The sequence below is a fragment of the Peromyscus maniculatus genome, chromosome 18, assembly GCF_049852395.1.
Source record: "Peromyscus maniculatus bairdii isolate BWxNUB_F1_BW_parent chromosome 18, HU_Pman_BW_mat_3.1, whole genome shotgun sequence".
Taxonomy (NCBI): domain Eukaryota; kingdom Metazoa; phylum Chordata; class Mammalia; order Rodentia; family Cricetidae; genus Peromyscus; species Peromyscus maniculatus.
The window spans coordinates 11180570-11193159 of record NC_134869.1 but is presented as its reverse complement, the minus strand read 5'-3'; the positions used below and the strand labels follow the sequence as shown (position 1 = coordinate 11193159).

Below are 12590 nucleotides of genomic sequence, written 5' to 3'. Positions count from 1 at the left end.
TTGATTCCCATGTTGATTTGCAAAGTGTTTGTACAAGCTTGTATTCCCACAAACAGTGGAGGAGAGTTCCCCTTGCTCCACATCCTCTCCAGCATAAGCTGTCATCAGTGTTTTTGATCTTAGCCATTCTGACCAGTGTAAGGTGGTATCTGAGAGTCATTTTGATTTGCATTTCCCTGATGATTAGGGATGTTGAGCAATTCCTTAAATGTCTTTCAGCCATTTGAGCTTCCTCTGTTGAGAATTCTGTGTTTAGTTCTATAACCCATTTTTAATTGGACTGTTGGGCATTTTGATGTCTCTTGAGTTCTTTTTTTTTTTTTTTTTTTTTTTTTTGAGACAGGGTTTCTCTGTGTAGCTTTGGGCCTTTCCTGGAACTCACTTGGTAGCCCAGGCTGGCCTCGAACTCACAAAGATCCGCCTGCCTCTGCCTCCCGAGTGCTGGGATTAAAGGCGTGCGCCACCACCGCCCGGCTGTCTCTTGAGTTCTTTATACATTCTAGATGTCAGCCCTCTGTCAGATGTGGTGTTGGTGGTGAAGACTTTTTCCCATTCTGTAGGCTGTCGCTTTGCCTTGTTGACTATATCCTTTGCTCTACAAAAGCTTCTCAGTTTCAAGAAGTCCCATTGATTGATTGTTTCTATCAGTACCTGTGCTACTGGTGTTATATTTAGGAAGTGATCTCCTATGCCAGTGCATTGAAGACTACTTCCTATTTTCTCTTCTATCAGCTTCAGAGTAACTGGATTTGTGTTGAAGTGTTTGATACACTTGGACTTAAGTTTTGTGAATGGTGACAGATGTGGATCTATTTGCAGCCTTCTACACCTTGATATCCAGTTATGCCAGCACCATTTTTTGAAGATGCTTTCTTTTTTCCATTTTACAGTTTTGGCTTCTTTGTTAAAAACTGTATGTTCATAGGTATGTGGATTAATGTCAGGTCTTCAATTTGATTCCATTGGTCCATGTGTTGGTTTTTATGCCAGTACCAAGCTGTTTTTATTACTGTAGCTCTATAGTAGAGTTTGAGGTCAGGAATTGTGATGCCTGCAGAGGTTGTTTTATTGTACAGGATTCTTTTGGCTATCCTGGGTTTTTTGTTTTTCCATATGAAGTTGAGGATTGTTCTTTCCAGGTCTGTGAAGAATTGTGTTGGTATTTTGATGGGGATTGCATTGTATCTGTAGATTGCTTTTGGTAAGATTGCCATTTTTACTATGTTAATCCTGCCTATCTATGAGCTTGGGAGATCTTTCCATTTTCTGACATCTTCAATTTCTTTTTTTCAGGGACTTAAAGTTCTTGTCATACAGGTTCTTCACTCCCTTAGTTATAGTTGCCCCAAGGTATTTTATATCATTTATGGCTATTGTAAATGGTGATGTGTCTCTGATTTCCTTTTCAGCCTGTTTGTCAATTGTATATAGGAGGCCTACTGATTTTTTTTAGTTGATCTTGTATCCTGCAATATTGCTGAAGGTGTTTATAAGCTGTATCCGTTCCTCGGTTGAATCTTTGGGGTCACTCAAATATACTAGCATGTCATCTGCAAATAGGGAAAGCTTGACTTCTTTCCAATTTGTATCCCCTTGATCTCCTTACTTTGTCTTATTGCTCTGGCTAGAACTTCAAGTACTGTATTGACTAAGGGGAGAGCAGACAGCCTTTCCTGGTAACTGATTTTAGTGGAATCATTTTGAGTTTCTCTCCATTTAATTTGTTCAGATCCGTTCTGGTTCCGTCCCACAGAGATAGCTTCTTCCCCGGGTGTTGGGATTAAAGGCGTTCCTATTCTAAGCTCTTGATTAATAGCTTGTTTTCACTAACTCTTCTGGGGGTCACAGCTCAGTTTCTGGTCTTTATTGCAACTGTGTTTCGGCTGCTGCCTGCTGGGCCTTCCTGCCTCTGTGGGCCGCCCCCGGGCCTGTCTGTTTCTGTGGGCCACCGGCAGGCCTGTCTGTCTCTGCCAGCCCTCCGCCTACCTGCCTCTGCCTGACGCAGCCGCCACGCCTGTCTACCTCTGTGGGCCGCCGCTGAGCATATTTGCTTGTGCAGGCTGCCGCTAGGCCTGTGTCTGCCGGCCTCTGCTGCCGCACCTGCAGGCTGCCGCCGGGCCTACCTGACTCTGCGAGCCGCCGCTGGGCCTGTCTGTGTCTGCCGGCTTCCGCCGCCACACTTGCTTGTGTTTGCAGGCGGCCGCCAGGCCTGTCTCAAGCCTGTGTCTTTTTATAGGTGAATTAAGTCCATTGAGATTAAGGAATATTAATGACCAGTGATTGTTTAAGCCTGTTATTTTTTGGTGGTAGTGTGTGTGTACTTCTCTTCTTTGGGGTTTACTGCTGTGGCATTATCTATTACCTGGGTTTTTGTGGGTGTATCTGACTTCCTTAGGTTGGAATTTTCCTTCTAGTGCTTTCTGTACGGCTAAGTTTGTGGGTAAGTATTGTTTAAATCTGGCTTTGTCTTGGAATGTCTTTTTCACTCCGTCTATGATGATTGAAAGTTTTACTGGGTATATTAGTCTAGGCTGGCATCCATGGTCTCTTAGTGTCTGCATTACATCTGTCCAGGTCCTTCTGGCTTTCAAAGTCTCCATTGAGAAATCGGGTGTTATTCTGATGGGTTTGCCTTTACAAGTCACTTGGACTTTTTCTTTTGCTGCTCTTAATATTCTTTCTTTATTCTGTACATTTAGTTGTTTAATTATTATGTGGCCAGGGGAATCTTTTTTTTTTTTGGATCTAGTCTGTTGGGTGTTCTATAGGCTTCTTGTATCTTCATAGTCATTTTCTTCTTTAAGTTGGGAAAGTTTTCTTCTATGATCTTGTTGAATATATTTTCTGTGCCTTTGAGTTGGTATTCTTCTCCTTCCTCTATCCGTATTATTCATAGGTTTGGTCTTTTCATGGTGTCCCAAATTTCTTGGACATTTTGGGTCATGACTTTGTTGGCTTTAGTGTTTTCTTTGACTGATGAATCTATTTCTTTTACCGCATCTTCAATGCCAGAGATCCTGTCTTCCATCTTTTGTATTCTGTTGGTTATACTCGCATCTGAAGTTCTAGTTCGTTTACTCAGATTTTCTATTTCCAGCATTTTCTCTGTTTGCATCTTCTACATTTTTCTATTTCCTTTTTCAGGTCTTGGACTTTCCCCCCTCATCTGTTTCATTGCTCTTTCATGATTTTCTTTCAGGGATTTATTGTTTTCTCCTGCTTTATTTGTCCTTCTAGTTTTTTATAGCGTTCTTCTCATTTTTTTGTTTGTCTTTTCCTCAATTTCATTTGTGATTTCTTCTATACAAGCCTCTACCCTTTTCATGATGTTATTTATAAGGTTTCTTTCTTCTGCTTCTTCCATTTTGTGATGTTCAGGTCTAGCTGTTGGAGGAGGGCTAGGTTCTGGTGATGCTGTATTGCTCTTCATTTTGTTGTATGTACTTCTGCCTTGACGTCTGCCTATTTCCTCGTGGATTCCTTTCTTGGTCCAGACAGAGCTGACCGATTCAGGAAGACTCTCTTTGTTCCAGATGGAAGCTCTGGGCCAGATGGGAGCACGGGGGGCTGGTCTCTTAAGTCTCAGGAAGTGGCTGGGGTTTCAGGAGGATGGATGTGGGGGCAGGGCATGGAGATTGCAGGTTCTTCCTGGGGTCTTGGAAAAGGGGAACCTTCCTCCGGGCCCAGCTGATGGCCAGAACCTGGGGCCAAGTAAAGGCGGGTCTTCCCGGGAATAGCTGGTGCCCAGGTATGGGACCTAGGGGCAGGCCTCTCTGGGTATGAGCCCAGCCACTCACCTCTTGTCCAGATGGGGGCTCTGAAGATGGATGGGAGCTGGAGGCTTGCGGCGATCTCCTCGGCCAGCGAGAAAGAACGACCACCACTCAAGGATTCTTCTCAAATCACACTTTATTGGAGAGCATTTCGATTAAGGGAGAGCTGGAAGCGAGGGGGCCCGAGCACTAAAAAGCAGCTGCTTATATAGGGATTAGGGGCATGGATCGCTCCTGGACTGGCTGACATTAGCTTGCCACCACCAGGTGCCACGGGATTGGCTAGGGACCAATATATAGCTTGCACATGTGCAAAGCCGAGGCGCGTATTTCATCGAAAGCATTGTCTTGTAAGTTGTATATCTCCAGGATGCAAGGAAGTTGGCGCCATCTTATAATGGCGATTGTCCCGGCTCCCTGCAGTTCCCCCTTTTTGTTTAAATATTAGAGCAAAATGAGGACTTGCTCCCGTTCAGGTCCCCACCTCATGATGTGTGGACCGATCGAGGGAGGCCTAGGGCCAGATAGACACTCCTTCTCCGGTGCAATGGGATCAAGCCCTCGGAGGTGCAAAGGCAGTGCTAAGGCCAAGACAATTCTACTCCCCTTACCTCGTGCAATGGGCAATTCTGTCCCTGAGGGTGCAAGGGCCGAGTAGGTCAATTGCTCTTTAAGGCAGAAAGCCAAATTTCAGGGGAGGAGCCACACTCCAATGCAGCCAATGCTTGAGAAATAACCACCTTGTCCCTTTTGGTTTTGGCTCGCAAGTGACAGACCAACCATAGGCAAACCACGCATCCTCCCAGACAGCATGCCAAAAACATCCCTACCCCCACCCATTCCTTAAACAGGGAAACAGCAGAGGTGATCCAGGATGTCATTCCCTCCGCCAGGCTGAGGTCCACTCGTGTGGAATTGATGGTCACCACTGCCACTCTCAGCTTTTTCAGGGTCTCATCAAACTCTCCGGACCAGTTTCCTAAAAGATAACTAGACAAGGTTTTAGACAAATTGGCAGCTTTAGAAAAATTCTGATATTGAACACTAGTAATACACAAGGCTGGCATTCTCCATTCGCAGCCCAGCTGAGCCAATTGCCAGAGCATATCCAGCTGTTCTTGAACTCAATCAATGCACTGATTCACCACCATCAAACCACCCTTCAGCTGAGTATTCATGGACACCTGGTTATCCAAAGCTTGTGCTACTGAAGCAGAAAGCTCATTTAGAGCAGTGCCTGTTGTTACAGCCGTATGCATGGCTATGCCAGCAGCAGAAGCGGCAGCCGCACTCAACGAAAGAGCAACAATGACAGCTGCAGTAATACCAAAATCCCTTTTTGCTCTAAATAATGCCATGGTACTAGGGGCCTCTACAGGCACTGGTATCCAGCGGGGGACCCGTGCAACTAGGGCTCTGGAGAAGTTCCGAGCATCCCAACATTGCGACATCCAGCAGGTATCATTAGTACAGTTAGAAAAGGGGTTATTGGAGAGAATAAACAAAAAAGGGGGATAAACACACATGGGGGTGGGCTTATACGAGATATTAAACAGGGGGGAAGCCCCTTCTACTAAACAACCTGGATTAATACTACTGATAGCAGTAGGATTTTTAGAACTTGAAGAGGACTTCGTTCCCCATTGGCCCCAAGGCTTTGACCCGGACCAACTGAACTTGCTCAGCTCATGCATGCCTCCTCCCAACATTACTAGGGGCTCCAGGTTCATACAGCTGCCATTAACCCCACATAGGAGCCAATTATCAAACGGGTTGGAAACATAAGCTTGAAGCGGATTCTGATCACTAAAATTAAACCCTGCAAATGAGGTATTGTATTTCATACCAATACCAGGGGAAAAGGAAAAATATTTTCCTTTGCTTGCCCACTTGACTGTATGAGACTGGCACACCCAGTCCAGGGTCATATTTCCCCCCCAATTCACGCATCAACAATAAGGGGCCCATTTTGGTTGTCGAGGGGGGTAAACCTTCTTCTCCTGTGGCTGGCCACCAACCGGACAGCCAAGTTGCATTAGCCTCATAGCAGGGCCCGGACGAAGCTTCAGGTAAAGCAAACCATCCCGCAGTTTGGTTATAAATAGGAATGCAGGAGGTGGTTACAGAAATATTATCGACTAGCTGAAAGCAAAGAGTCCCTTCCAAGAAAAATGATCTATTCTCCCCCAGCGGGGCAATCTCAGAATCCAAAGGCAGAAAGGCTACACCCATGCTCCTATTGCTACTAAACAACCTAGGAAACAATTTAGCATCATGACGTACTGGCGTCGGTCTTGGGAACACAGACTGCTCCGCTTTCCTTTGGGCCCATATCATCAGGAGCAGCAACAGGCTCATCTTCCAGCGACTTGGATTCGGCCATGGGAACATCTTTGATGACTCTTGTCAGACGGGTTGGAACCAACCTAATGCGGTGTTTCTTGGTTCTGTGGAAAAACACAGACAACTCCCCTGGATCTTGTCACAACCGGATCCGGTCTGTACCATTTGTTATCAATGACATCTTTCCACATAACTGTGTCCTTTGTTTTTGTACCTTTCTCTGACACATGTCGATCTGCAGCTGACTCACCAGCATCATGCAAAATTAAAAAATTAAGAGTAAAGAGTGCAAGGGAAAGTCTTTCCCTGGGGGACGCTGTCTCAGCTATTCCCCCTTTTTGTTTTTGAAGCATTTCTTTTAGGCTCTTATTGGCCCTTTCCACAATGCCCTGACCTTGTGGGTTATACGGCAGCCCCGTGGTGTGGGCTACCTGCATCTGGGTGCAAAAGGCGCGGAAGCCATGAGATGTATATGCTGGTCCATTATCTGTTTTTAGCCTGAGGGGTTTCCCCCAGGCTGCCCAGGCCTCCAGGCAGTGTATTTTTATATGTGAAACCTTTTCCCCTGCCAGGGGCGTGGCATGAATCACACCAGAGAAGGTGTCCACTGATACATGTAAATACTTTAATTTTCCAAATTCTGTCAGATGTGTTATATCCATTTGCCACAAGGCATTGGGTCTTAGTCCCCTTGGGTTTACGCCCACATGAGGGGGGTGAAAAAAGGTTACACAGGATTGACAGGCCCTAACAATATCTCTAGCTGTATTTCTAGAGATATCAAACTTTTTTCTAAGAGTATTGGCAGGCACATGATATAACCTATGAAAATCTATTGCCAATTCAATTAAATCTGTTGCGACCAGAGCCAGAGCTCGAGTTGCCCGGTCTGCCAAAGCATTAGCTTCGGACATAGGGCCTGGTAGCAAAGTGTGAGCCCGAATATGACCAACATAAAAGGGATATCTTCTCTTTAAAATAAGGTCTTGAATTTGTAATAAAATATTAGAAACAGCACTCGTACTCTTGACAGAGGCTGCAACTTCAAGAGAGGCAACTGCATTTACTACTGTTCGTTTTTCTTCCATTTCTTTAAGGGAGTTTTTTAATTTCCTCTTTAATGGGGTTTTTCATTTCCTCTTTAAGGGAAGTTTTTATTTCCTCTTTAAGGGAGTTTTCATTTCCTCTTTAAGGGAAGTTTTTATTTCCTCCTTAAGGGAATGTTTTATTTCTTCTTTAAGGGCCTCTATCATCTTCTTAAAGTCGTTTTTAGGGTTGATCTCTTCTGTTTCTTCTGTGTTGGTATGTTCAGGTCTTGCAGGTGTAGAATCACTAGGTTCTGATGTTGCCATATAGGTCTTTATGTTGTTGCCTATATTTTTGCACTGGCGTCTACTCATCTCTTCCTCTGCTCGGTGCAGGTGGTATCTGTGTCTGAGAGTGCCTCTCTTGTTCTATTTTTTAGTCTTGGTTTAGTATGAGTTCTTGGTTAAATTGGTGCTATTGGGCTGTTTCTTCAGGGGCAGCTGATCTCAGTCGGTGAAGTGTATATACTTATGATTCTTGTGATCTGGTTTGGTGGCTGGGCAGCGCCTTCTTCTGTGTTCCCAGGTCACGTTTTGTTCATTCATCAACTTCTCAGCTGATCTTGTTTCTTCAGACTTCAAACTGTAGGGATCTCAATCGTCTCCCGGATGGATTTCAGTTGAGCGGGGTAGTCTCCCCAACACCTCTAAGTTGTTGGGTTTTGCAGGATCAGCAGCTGTTCCCTGGGTTGTCCTCAGACGGAGTGTTCAGATTCGTTCTGGTTCTGTCCCACGGAGATCGCTTCTTCCCCGTGTGTTGGGGTTAGAGGCGTCCCTGTTCCAAGCTTTTGATTAAGAGTTTGTTTTCACTAGCTCTTCAGCGGGTAATAGCTGTTTCTGGTCTTTATTGCGACTGTGTTTCGGCCGCCGCCTGCTGTGCCTGTCTGCCTCTGCTGGGCCAGTCTACCTTTGCTGACCACTGTCGCTGGCCTACCTGCATCTGCTTATCTCCACCGGTAGGCCTGTCTACTTCTGTGGGTCGCCGCTGGGCCTGTATGTCTCTGATGGCTGCCTCCGGGCCTATATGTCCCTGTTGGCCGCCACCGGGCCTGTATGCCTCTGCCTGCTGCTGCCGGGTTGTATGTCCCTGTCGTCCGCCGCCGCTGGGCCTGTATGTCTCTGCCGGCCGCCGCCGGGCCTGTATGTCCTTGTCGGCCGTCGCCACTGGGCCTGTCTGCCTCTGCCTGTGGCCGGCGCCAGGCCTGTCTACTTTTGCGGGCCGCTGCCAGGCCTGTATGTCTCTGCCGGCTCTTGCCGTGGGCCTACCTACCTCTGCTTGTCACCACTGCCGTGCCTGTCTATTCTTGTGGGCCGCCGCCAGGCCTGTATGTCTTGGTATTTTCTTTGACTGACGAATCCAGTTCCTTTATTGTATTTTCTGCATCAGAGATTCTCTCTTCCATCTCTTGTATTCTGTTGGTTATGCTTACATCTGTGTTTCCTGTTCATTTACTCAGATTTTCTATTTCCAGCATTCCCTTTTTTATGTCTTCTTCATTGTTTCTATTTCCCTTTTCAGGTCTTGGACTGTTTCCCTCACCTGTTTCATTGTTTTTTTTCATGGTTTTCTTTAAGAGATTTATTGTTTTCTTCTGCTTTGTCTTTTCCTCTAGTTTTTTTTTATACAGTTCTTCCCATTTTTTGTTTGACTTTTCATTTCCTTTATTGATTTCCTCCACTTTTTTGTTTTTTTCCTCAATTTCATATTTCATTTTTTCTTTAAAAGCCTCTAGCATCTTCATAATGCTATTTTAAGGTTGTTTTCTTCCGCTTCTTTTCTTTGTGATGTTTAGGTCTTGCTTTTGGAGGAGGTCTAGGTTTTGGTGATGCTCTATTTCTCTTTATGTTGTTGTATGTACTTCTGCCTTGATGTGTCCCCATCTCCTTGTGGATTCATTCATGGTCTTATCAGGGTTCTTGGTCCAGTCACAGCTGACAGATTTGGCGTTTCAGGAAGCCTCTCTTGGTCCAATGAGAGGTGGCAGATTCTACTTCTCTGAAAGCCCCTCTTGGTCTGATCATGGTTGGTAGATTCCCTGTGTTCTTAGTTTTCTCTTGGTCCAATGACGGCCCTTTGTTTAATGAGAGCTCTCTTTTTGTCTGGGCTGGGTGGCAGCTCTCTGGACTAGATGGGAACTCTCTGGGCCTGATGTGAGCTTTCTGGGCCAAATGGGAGCTCTCTGGACTGAATGGGAACTTTCTGAGCTGGATGGGAGCTCTCTGAGCCAGATGGGAGCTGGGGGCTGGTGTCTAAGTCTCAGGAAGTGGCAGAGGTCTCAGGCGGATGGGTGTGGGGGCAGGATTATAGATTGTAGGGTCTGCTCGGGGGTCTTGGAGAAGGGGAACCTTCCCATGGGAGCCCTGCTGCTGGCCGGCAACTGGGGCCGAGTTGGGCGGGTCTTACCCAGGATCAGCTGATGCCCAGGAATGGGACCTAGGGGCAGGCCTCCCTGGGTATGACCCCAGACACTCAGATCTGGTCTGGATCAGAGCCCTGACCCAAATGATGGTTTTAAATATGATAAGTGGTGCTGGTTCTAGGTGCTGGTTACCGTGCGGTAAAGTCATGAGCCATGACAAAACCCAGTCTCAGGGCTTTATTAGGAGGGCAGGAGAACCAGGCCTGGGGAAGATGCATGTTCAGTGAGAAGAGAGGGAAAGATAGATAGTGGGGGCAGAAGAGAACAGAACGGGGGTCTATGTCTGGCTCTTTAAAGATTTTTATGGACATGCACTGTTGCTGGAGGGCTTCTCTCCAGGTTCCACCAAGCCCCGCAGTCCCACAATCTGATACGTATAAAATAATCACTCAGATGCTTATATCACTTATAAACTGAATGGCCGTGGCAGGCTTCTTGCTAACTGTTCTTTTATCTTAAATTAACCCGTTTTTATAAATCTATACCTTGCCACGTGGCTGGTGGCTTACCAGAGTCTTTACATGCTGCTTGTCCTGGTGGTGGCTGCAGTGTCTCTCCCTTCAGCCTTCCGCTTCCCAGAATTCTCCTCTCTCCTTGTCCCACCTACTTCCTGCCTGGCAACCTACTTCCTGTCTGGTCACTGGCCATCAGTGTTTTATTTATATAGAGCAATATCCACAGCAATGCACTGGTGGGCTTATGGAGCTGTGCCTCGCATGCACAGATTGCGTGACCATGCCACACACCTAGCATGCAATCATCAGTCCGCACTCATAATCTAAGACCCCTTGCTTGCTCCTGAGGTACGCTTTTGCGTCCATGCACCTGGAGCACAGCAGAATCCCTGACTGGGCCAGCAGTGCTTTAACGGGAACTTGATCACCCTAAGGACAGAATGATAAGGTCATGAGACACAAAGGAAGACGACACCAAGACAGGATTTTCATCAATGTGCAACATTATTTTTTTCCAAGAGTGTTCATGTAGCTCTCGCAGGATGGAGCGAGCAGGAAGCTGTTACCTGCGTGAATCTAACGCAGCTGCAGGATGTTCACAGGGTGAAAAGGCCGAGGGCTCTGACTCAATGCCCTGTCGCTAGGCAACCTGACCGCAAGATGTTTTAGTTCCCTGTCTTATTGGGGGTCTGTATTTTTCCATTAGCTAGAGATTCTGTCCTTGGTCCCTGACATCTCCCCCGTCTTAGTAATAAATCTAAGGGCCAACATAAACCAGGTTCAAATGTTCTAAAAGGAGGCTTCTGAAAGAAGCTTTGCATGGAGGATTACAGAGGCCGTGTCCCTCTAAAGGTTGTGAAAAAAGGGGTCTGAGAGGGAATGTCTCCCCAGACTCAAGCACCACAGGCGTCCCCATAGTGCGGGAATCAATGGACCGTGCAGTTTTTTGAGGGACCTGAAATGGGTAAGTGCAAGGCTGCTACTGCACAACCGCTATGCAACAGGGCATACAATCAAGGCTTCTCGGGATTTGGGGGTACCATGGTCCCCAGCCTGTGCAGTCCCAGCTGCACTTCAGCCATGCTGTGAGTGAGCCTTTTTCCCACACAGGTGCAGCCTTCCCCGAGTGAAGGGGTCTTTGTGGGGCATCTCTAATCAGGGGAAATTTCAACCCCGGAGTCCTGCATATCAAGGCAGTGGTAATGAACCTGGATCTGCCTGGCCTGCAGGTCTGTTATTTGGCTTCAGATGAACCAAGTGAGCTGGGAAAGTTCCCATGGCCCAAAGGCAAGGACCAGGAGCAGGCCTACAACAGGTCCTAGGAGGGAGGGAAGAAGGGTCGTTAGCCAAGGGGAAGTGCAAAACCAATTATGGAACGACCCGAGCTTTTGTTCTCTCTCTCTCTCTCTCTCTCTTTTTTTTTCTCTTTTCTAGTGTTTCTCTAACCTTAGCCATACTGTTCTGACTACCCCAGTGTGGTCTGTAAAGAAGCAACATTCCTCTTTGAGCACAGTATGAAGACCACCGTGTTGTAGAAAGAGGAGATCCAGGCCTCTTCTATAAAACTACCTCAGCTAGAGAGGAAAGGGATGACTCAAGGGCAGAAATTCCCCGTTCAAGTTGGGCAATATCCTCAGCTATGGACAGTTGAAGCTCAGAATAATGTTGCTTAGACAGGACCAGAAAGGCAATCCCTGTGCCTGCTCCCGCTGCTCCAACCCCTAAGAGGACAGCTAAGGTGATGGCAGTAACAGGCTCCCCGTCTTGTACGGGGAAAGGACAACAAGGCAGTCGTCTCTGCGGGGCTTCTCTTCCCAGAGACCTAGGAATTTTCCGGGGAAATATAGGTCAGTCTGGGGATGACCTGTACCAGGATACAGAATAAGGGGTGGAATGGTTAATGTGAAGTGAAATATAGGGCCTAAGGCCATCAGTACAAGCCCATCAGGTAACATTGGCGGGAAGTAAATACCCAGAGGTGGTTGAGGTCGTCCAGGGGTCTGGGTCGTCCAGGTAATTTTGTCTTCATGGGGTACAGGAAGGTCAGTGGCCACTATTAAAAACCCGAATATCCCAGCTGTAGATGTAACCCAACCATAAGAAACACAGAACCAATGTAAAAGAGAAAGCCACGAGGTCAGAGCTCAGAGCTAAAATCTTACCTCCTACAGTACTCCTAGCTTCCCCGAGAGAGCTACTTCCTGTGTATCTGTCTTTAAATAGTCTTTCTGTTCTGCCTTCTCATTGGTTGTAAACCCAAATACTGACTGCCTCGTCACTGCCTGTAAGTACAGCCCTCCAGGTCTTAAAGGCGTATGTCTCCAATACTGGCTGTATCCCTGAACACACAGATGAGGGTAGAGAAACCAGCTGTGCCAGTCGCTTACCTTGAGGAATCATGACCATGCTGTTTACAGCAGTGGCCAGAATCTCAATTTCCCCCGTGAAATCACTATTTATTATGCCAGGGTAGACCTGGACCTCTTGGAGGGCCGCAGAAACATGGCCAAGGAC

General features: G+C 46.7%; 1 long non-coding RNA gene across 1 annotated transcript; it reads right to left on the bottom strand.

The window, feature by feature from the left end:
- Positions 1-3891: 3891 nt before the first annotated feature.
- LOC143269408 (uncharacterized) lies at positions 3892-6219 on the bottom strand. The gene is made up of 2 exons (XR_013045800.1): positions 6057-6219; positions 3892-4763 (listed from the first exon to the last, which is right to left on the bottom strand). It is a non-coding gene; the product is annotated as an uncharacterized LOC143269408 (long non-coding RNA).
- Between the last annotated feature and the right edge of the window lie 6371 nt (positions 6220-12590).